Source organism: Capra hircus, chromosome 24, assembly GCF_001704415.2.
Source record: "Capra hircus breed San Clemente chromosome 24, ASM170441v1, whole genome shotgun sequence".
Taxonomy (NCBI): domain Eukaryota; kingdom Metazoa; phylum Chordata; class Mammalia; order Artiodactyla; family Bovidae; genus Capra; species Capra hircus.
Window position 1 is genome coordinate 12,826,134 of NC_030831.1, and position 9,204 is coordinate 12,835,337.

Genomic DNA, 9,204 nt, shown 5'->3' on the forward strand with positions numbered 1-9,204 from the left:
TATACAGTGGAAGTGAGAAATAGATTGGGCCTAGATCTGATAGAGTGCCTGATGACTATGAACAGAAGTTCATGACATTGTACAGGAGACAGGGATCAAGATTATCCCCATGAAAAAGAAATGGAAAAAAACAAAATGGCTGTCTGGGGAGGCCTTAAAAATAGCTGTGAAAAGAAGAGAAGTGAAGAGCCAAGGAGAAAAGGAAAGATATAAGCATCTGAATGCAGAGTTCCAAAGAATAGCAAGAACAGATAAGAAAGCCTTCCTCACGCTCAATGCAAAGAAATAGAGGAAAACAACAGAATGGGAAAGACTAGAGATCTCTTCAAGAAAATTAGAGATACCAAGGGAACTATTTCATGCAAAGATGGGCTCGATAAAGGACAGAAATGATATGGACCTAACAGAAGCAGAAGATATTAAAAAGAGGTGGCAACAATACACAAGAAGATCTATACAAAACAGATCTTCATGACCAAGATAATCACGATGGTGTGATCAGTCATCTAGAGCCAGACATCCTGGAATGTGAAGTCAAGTGGGCCTTAGAAAACATCACTAGGAACAAAGCTAGTGGAGGTGATGGAATTCCAGTTGAGCTATTTCAAATCCTGAAAGATGATGCTGTGAAAGTGCTGCACTCAATATGTCAGCAAATTTGGAAAAACTCAGCAGTGGCCACAGGACTGGAAAAGGTCAGTTTTCATTCCAATCCCAAAGAAAGGCAATACCAAAGAATGCTCAATCTACCACACAATTGCACTCATCTCACATGGTAGTAAAGCAATGCTCAAAATTCTCCAAGCCAGGCTTCAACAGTACGTGGAGTGTGAACTTCCTGATGTTCAAGCTGGTTTTAGAAAAGGCAGAGGAACCAGAGATCAAATTGCCAACATCCCCTGGATCATGGAAAAAGCAAGAGAGTTCCAGAAAAACATCTATTTCTGGTTTATTGACTTTGCTAAAACCTTTGACTGTGTGGATCACGATAAACTGTGGAAAATTCTGAAAGAGATGGGAATACCAGATCACCTAACCTGCCTCTTGAGAAACCTATATGCAGGTCAGGAAGCAACAGTTAACTGGACGTGAAACAACAGACTGGTTCCAAATGGGAAAAGGAGTATGTCAAGGCTGTATATTGTCACCCTGCTTATTTAACTTATATGCAGAGTACATCATGAGAAATGCTGGGCTGGAAGAAGCACAAGCTGGAATCAAGATTGCTGGGGGAAATATCAATAACCTCAGATATGCAGATGACACCACCCTTATGGCAGAAAGTGAAGAGGAATTGAAAAGCCTCTTGATGAAAGTAAAAGAGGAGAGCGAAAAATTTGGCTTAAAGTTCAACATTCAGAAAACAAAGATCATGGCATCCGGTCCCATCACTTCATGGGAAATAGATGGGGAAACAGTGGAAACAGTGTCACACTTTATTTTGGGGGCTCCAAAATCACTGCAGATGATGACTCAACCATGAAATTAAAAGACGCTTACTCCTTGGAAGAAAAGTTATGACCAACCTAGATAGCATATTCAAACGCAGAGACATTACTTTGCCAAAAAAGCGTGTGTCTGTCTAGTCAAGGCTATGGTTTTTCCTGTGGTCATGTATGGATGTGAGAGTTGGACTGTGAAGAAAGCTGAAGAATTGACGCTTTTGAACTGTGGTGTTGGAGAAGACTCTTGAGAGTCCCTTGGACTGCAAGGAGATCCAACCAGTCCATTCTGAAGGAGATCAGCCCTGGGATTTCTTTGGAAGGAATGATGCCAAAGCTGAAACTCCACTACTTTGGCCACCTCATGCAAAGAGTTGACTCATTGGAAAGGACTATGATGTTGGGTGGGATTGGAGGCAGGAGGAGAAAGGGACGACAGAGGATGAGATGGCTGAATGGCATCACTGACTCGATGGAGGTGAGTTTGAGTGAACTCCGGGAGTTGGTGATGGACAGGGAGGCCTGGCGTGCTACAATTCAAGGGGTCACAAAGAGTCAGATACAACTGAGCGACTGAACTGAAATGAGTCTATAGTTGCATCATGTGTGTATATGGTAGGATTTCTTCTCTTTCCCTATCTACCACTTTTCTCATGAAGACATGAAAATGGTAACTACTAGTGTATTCTGTTAAAAAAATATTCACATCCATGAAAAAAGATTTTGGTCATATATTTATTAGCCCAATACAAATATTTCCCACAGACTGAACTACACTAATGTCAGATTTTACTAAATTCACTAAGTTTTTCTTGTGTTTGTGTAAGAACATATATGGAAACTTGGAAACATGAAGTAGTCTCTACTCTCTTTATATATAATATATTTTTGAAAACACACCAGCACTTAATAATTTACAAATAAGATCCTTGAGGTAAAATGTAAGATGGAAGTGAATATTTGGAGTCAAAACTTTGCTTAAGGTAAGTCAAGACCTAGCTGGTGACAGGAGTTGAGAAATTAAATCCAGGGAGTCAAGGAACAGCGAGAGATACTTGCCGGGGTCCAGCCCCGGTGGATCCAGGGAATTCGAAGGGTGGACGGCGTTGGCGTGGAAAGACTTGTTTGTTTATTAATGTAAGATTAGATTAAGAAACTATAGTGTAATAAGAAGATTAAGTGGAGGAAGAGGGCTGAATAGCTTGGTTTACGCGGAAGGCCAATAAAATTCCAGACAAGGAATTTGCACCATCTACGTTGGGCCACTGGCGCCCGCTTGAATATCTAAGGGTGCCTCGCCTTAAGCTCCCTTTCGTGCGGGTCTTAACAGCCGGGGCAAGTAAGTAGACCTGGCGAGCCTCCGCGCCCCAGATGGAGATTCAGCCTGAAGTTAAAGTAAAGAGCAGAGAGAGGGAAGGGGAGAGAAGAAAGAGAGAAAGACACGGGGGGAGCCAGAGTCCCAAGAAACCAGGCCGAGAGACTAGTTCGAAAAACTGGTCCGAAAAACTGGCCCCCGGCCCCTGGCCCCCGTCCTTTATTGTTCAGAAGGCCTTTTATACTTTTGATAAAACATGGAGATCAATGGGTAACACAGAATTATGTAGTGTTCGCAGCCCAGACTCTTTCTATACATCATTTTGTATACAAAAGGTCTCAGGTGATTTACATTATCTTCTGGCCAAGAAGCTTGTTAACACTTTTCATCTCTCTTCCTTAATGAATGTTGATTTTGTTTTCCCTGAAGTGTTTTTCTTTAATTTGCATCTCCTTAAAGCATTAAAGTTACATCTCTATAGAACAAAGGTGCAGTGGGATATAACAAAGAAGGTACTTAACTCGAAGATCTAATGTTGCTAATACCAGGTCTACTACTTGTTTTTCTATATACCAACTATATCTACAAATAAAGGATATGAAAATTTGGCAGCAAGCATTGACCCAAAAAATGAAACTTTTAATCAGTCCTATTCTAAAGATTTTGACTCCTCGGAAGCTCCTGCATTCCTAGGATGTTTTAAGCTTCCTGTGCCTCCTGCGGTCAGGAGGCCTCAAACAATCACATGCGCAGCTGTACGAGTCCTGCAGGCAGGCTAGAAAGCCATCAGAGGGTTTTTGGATTGAAACACTCTTTCAAATGCAGAAGACTAAAGCCCTGAATTGACTTTTTCCAGAAAATGTCAGAAGAGTGGAAAAGCAGAGCACAAAAGCCGGCAGATTTTTGTTGGGGTACATGCTTAGGAATTTCCAGAGGGGTCCCTGAAGTCTGAGCACGCCTTGCGTATATCAGCTTCCTTCCTCATGACCTTGTCACGGGCGGGATTCCTCACACTGGCTCCCGGCAGATACTTTTATATATAGACTAGGGTTAGAAATATAAAAAACAGTGGTTGGATACTGAATAAAATCTTAATTTACTTCATAATTTGACCTTAAGAAGCATCTCCCTAAATTTAAAGCTTTTATTAGTGTCAACTTACATAAATTTTCAGAAACTAAAAATTGAGAGTTATGTTTTATTTGGTGGGAATTTTTAGGATTTTAAGCCTGGGAAACAGCATGGTGAGTGACCCTGACAGAACTTCTCTGAGGAGTAAGGTGGAGGATCCAGGTTCAGCTCAGTTCAGTTCAGTTCAATAGCTCAGATGTGTCTGACTGGATGCGACCCCATGAATCGCAACACGTCAGGCCTCCCTGTCCATCACCATCTCCCGGAGTTCACTCAGACTCACATCCATCGAGTCCATGATGCCATCCAGCCATCTCATCCTCAGTTGTCCCCTTCTCCTCCTGCTCCCAATCCCTCCCAGCATCAGAGTCTTTTACAATGAGTCAACTCTTCGCATGAGGTGGTCAAAGTACTGTAGATTCAGCTTTGGCATCCTTCCAAAGAAATCCCAGGGTTGATCTCCTTCAGAATGGAATGGTTGGATCTCCTTGCAGTCCAAGGGACCCTCAAGAGTCTTCTCCAACACCACAGTTCAAAAGCATCAGTTCTTCGGCGCTCAGCCTTCTTCACAGTCCAACTCTCACATCCATACATGGCCACTGGAAAAACCATAGCCTTGAGTAGATGGGACTTAGTCGTCAAAGTAATGTCTCTGCTTTTGAATACGCTATCTAGGTTGGTCATAACTTTTCTTCCAAGGAGTAAGCGTCTTTTAATTTCATGGCTGCAGTCACCATCTGCAGTGATTTTGGAGCCCCCAAAAATAAAGTCTTACACTGTTTCCACTGTTTCCCCATCTATTTCCCATGAAGTGATGGGACCAGATGCCATGATCTTCGTTTTCTGAATGTTGAGCTTTAAGCCAACTTTTTCACTCTCCTCTTTCACTTTCATCAAGAGGCTTTTTAGCTCCTCTTGACTCTCTGCCATAAGGGTGGTGTCATCTGCATATTTGAGGTTATTGATATTTCCCCCAGCAATCTTGATTCCAGCTTGTGTTTCTTCCAGTCCAGCGTTTCTCATGATGCACTCTGCATAGAAGTTAAATAAGCAGGGTGACAATACACAGCCTTGATGTACTCCTTATCCTATTTGGAACCAGTCTGTTGTTCCATGTCCAGTTATTAACTGTTGCTTCTTGACCTACATACAGATTTCTTAAGAGGCAGGTTAGGTTTTCTGCTATTCCCATCTCTTTCTGAATTTTCCACAGTTTCTTGTGATCCACACAGTCAAAGGCTTTGGCATAGTCAATAAAGCAGAAATAGATGTTTTTCTGGAACTTTCTTGCTTTTTCCATGATCCAGCGGATGTTGGCAATTTGATCTCTGGTTCCTCTGCCTTTTCTAAAACCAGCTTGAACATCAGGGAGTTCACGATTCATGTATTGCTGAAGCCTGGCTTGGGGAATTTTGAGCATTACTTTATTAGCATGTGAGATGAGTGCAATTGTGAGGATCCAGGTTGCAGAGAATTTTTATAAGAAAAGTTCAGGTAGCCTGAATTTCAAAAGATTATTGTTTTGTAAAAAAGAAAAGGAAGATATCCCAAGATAAGGAATTTAGTGCTTTCCTATGTATGGGAAGATGCAGGAGTCTAGGTTGACTGAAATCATTCCTTTCATATGCATCTCAGCTATCAGGGCTAGTATTCTGTTTTCCATAGTCTGAGCTCCCTTGGGGCTCACTTTAGGGAGTGGTTACAATCTGACTGCTGCTAGATTACAGGTATTCTTCTTTCTGAGTGCCCTTAGGGCTCACCAGCTCACATAGGAGGGCTGCAATTGCTGATGACAATGACATCTTCTTTTAATGATATGACAGGAAATATCTTATTTCTTAGTTTCCTCCTCGGTCTGGAATTCTGTCAATATTTGGGAGACGTTTCATAACCAAATTTTGTCCAACAGCAGTGGGAGGCTCATCTTAGATCAGGTGAAAATTCATATTGATATGCCACACCAGGTGCTAATTTTTGGATTAGGCCCATTGGTAGAAAATTAAAGATTCTCTGTGTCCTCTATCTTCTACCCTACTATGACCCAGAAGATATCTCTCTTATTGTTCTTTCCATACCTAGAATCACACTATTGCAATTATTGATTGTATATAAAACTATATATCTAATCAATTGTTTTAAGTCATATAGTCTTTGTTACATTTGTTGCAAGACTGGTTAAGAGACAGCAATCTTATAAGATAGATACAAGTAATGTAGCTAGTAACATTGACAAAGCCAGTGTATCAGAGACATAGAGTATAACCAATTTGGAAACAAAAAACAGATTAAAACAATGATTAATATAACAAGTTGTAATTTAGTTGCAAGAAACCATAAAAGTCTACAGGAGAAGCCAAATTCTGGCTGGATCAGATAGAAAAAGATAAATGTGTATTGTAGATCACAGCATGAAAGAAAAAGGTTTATTGGAAAACAGATTCAAGTTAGTATATTTTCCAAAGTCAAAGTTATAAATTGTATTTATCAATTCATTCAGTCTCATGTAATTGATTCCTACTGATCTACATGAAATGATCACATTTTTCATTAGAATTTTCCATTTTTTGTCCAATTCACTGGCATTATGTAGAGGCTATCAGAAACTTTGTTGCTCTGCTAGGTCATTAAGTCATGTCTGACTCTTGCAGCCCCATGGACTGTAGCATGCCAGGCTCCTTTGTCTATGGGAATTCCCAGGCAAGAATACTTGGACAGGGATGATACTTCCTTCTCCAGGGGATCTTCCTGACCCAAGGATCAAACCAGCATCTCCTGTATTGCCAGTGGATTCTTTACAACTGAGCCACTGGGAAGCCCATTATAAACTTCCATTTATTTTAAAAAGTTATTTTTATGAGTCTTCTTGGCAATTTCATTTTGTAAAAGCTGTATCAGATTATGATAGTTTATAAAGGACAAAACCTAAAATGGCATGATTAAAGATTTGAGTATAATATAATTAGAAGGAAACTTAGATATTTCTATAACATATAACATTTTAGGATAATAACTAGGATTATTAGTGATAACATTATATCAGGTCAAATTGGATATTAAGGATTCCAAATACAGTTTTGAATAACTATATTAGTGACATTTATCTATACATTGAAACCTAAAGTTCACTTTCAATCACTTGACAACATTTCAGAATTAAAAATATCAAACAACCTTAGTTTAACGTTCCTATCTGAGATGTCTCAGAGATATTTCTTCAAAGATTCCCAGAGTCACCCGAAAACTAAAAAAGCTTTATTTAGTGTTTGGGAAGTTTGTTAGAAATATCAGAACAGTTTTAAAAATGCAAAGGGATCATATTGAATACAACAATATTCATTTAACCAAAGTCAAAAAATGATTAAAAGAAAGCAAATACAGATCACTTAATGTCACAGAAACTCACCCAATCTGTTATCAGAATGGAAAACTTTTAACAGAAATATTAACTTTAATCTACATTTAGTAAATCCAGTTTATGCATAAAACTTCCCTCCTCAGCGTTCCTTTCCACAATTTTGCATCACTTTGTGTGTTTAGCCTGTTTTTCACTTTTTATCCAAATAGAGTTAACCAGGTCATTCTTTCTTTTTCCTCAATAAGATGCAATTCTATTTTTCATGAATTTTTTATTGAAAATATACATTGTTTTTCCTACTGTATACTGAAATGTTACTACATTATTCATAACTTTAAATACATGTTTAAATTAGAATCCTCAATTTCCAAAACTTTAATTCTTAGTAAAAGCTAAGAAGAAAGCAACTATTAACTGTCTTTTTACATTGGTATTCTATAGATTTGTGAGCATAAACACTAGTGATAATTTATATAAAACACTTCTTTTATTATAGAGAACAATTCAGGGTGACACCAAATATTTTCTTTAATGGATGTAAATGCCTTTAGTTTTTCTATTTAGTAACTGATAGCTTAGTATCTTATTTTTTGAAATTATATAGCTACTTAATAAACTTCTATTATTTAATTAATACAATTCAAGAACATAAGTCACCAAATATCTGGAAAGATCATTTTAAGTAGATTTATTGAAAATAAATTATTTAAAAAGTTTAACCCAAAGCTCTTATGTTATTTACAATTATTTTAAAGTTTCATCATATAAAGTTGCTTTCCTTGTAACAGATATAATAAGGTATTATTTGTTAAACTTAGGCACAATAAAGTAATGAATTTAATTTTGATGACTTAACAACATGTATAAATTAATTAAATCAACAAACTAAAGCATTAATATCAGATATCAACTTTTGTTGAATATTTCCCAATTCATGTGAACCTGAGAGACATTTGGTCAGTTTCTTTAAATGTAGTGCTTTTTATTGAAATTAAATAGAGCTCTTTATAAATTCAATTTTGATAGTACTTTTAAGAAATAGTGATATCTCATGTATAATGTGTACACAGAGATAACATAAACAGGAAGATGAGAGATCTCATGCACTTAAAAGTTTAGTTATGAATCAGGAATTACAATATTATTGTTGACAAACAGTTCAGTTCAGTTCATTTGGTTAGTCATGTCTGACTCTGTGACCCCATGGACTGCAGCAAGTCAGGCTTCTTTGTCCATCACTAACTCCTGGAGCTTGCTCAAACTCATGTCCATCGAGTCAGTGATGCCATCCAACTATCTCATCCTCTGTACTCCCCTTCTTCTCCTGCCTCCAGTCTTTCCCAGAATCAGGGTCTTTTCCAGTGAGTCAATTCTTCACATCAGGTGAACGAAGTATTGGAGCTTCAGCTTCAGTATCAGTCCTTCCAATGAATATTCAGGACTGATTTCCTTTAGGATTGACAGTTTTGATGTCCTTTCAGTCCAAGAGACTCTCAAGAGTCGTCTCCAATACCACAGTTCTAAACATCAATTCTTTGGCATTCAGTCTCCCTTATGGTCCAACCCTCACATCCATACATGACTTGTGGAAAAACCATAGCTTTGACTATATGGACATTTGCCAGCAAATTGATGACTCTGCTTTTTAATACACTGTCGAGGTTTGCAAGTGTCAAGTTTGCTCCAAGGAGCAAGTGTCTTTTAATTTCATGGGTGCAGTCACCAGCTGCACTGATTTTGGAGACCAAAACAATGAAAATCTGTCACTGCTTCACTCTTCTTCTATTTGCCATGTAGTGATGGGACCAGATGCCATGGTCTTAAGTTTTACTTATTTATTTTTTAAATGTTGACCTTCAGACCAACTTTTTTCAGTCTCCTCTTTTACCTTCATCACTGTGTTCTTTAGTTCCTCTTCATTTTCTGTCACTAGAGTGGTATCATCTCATGTCTGAGGTTGT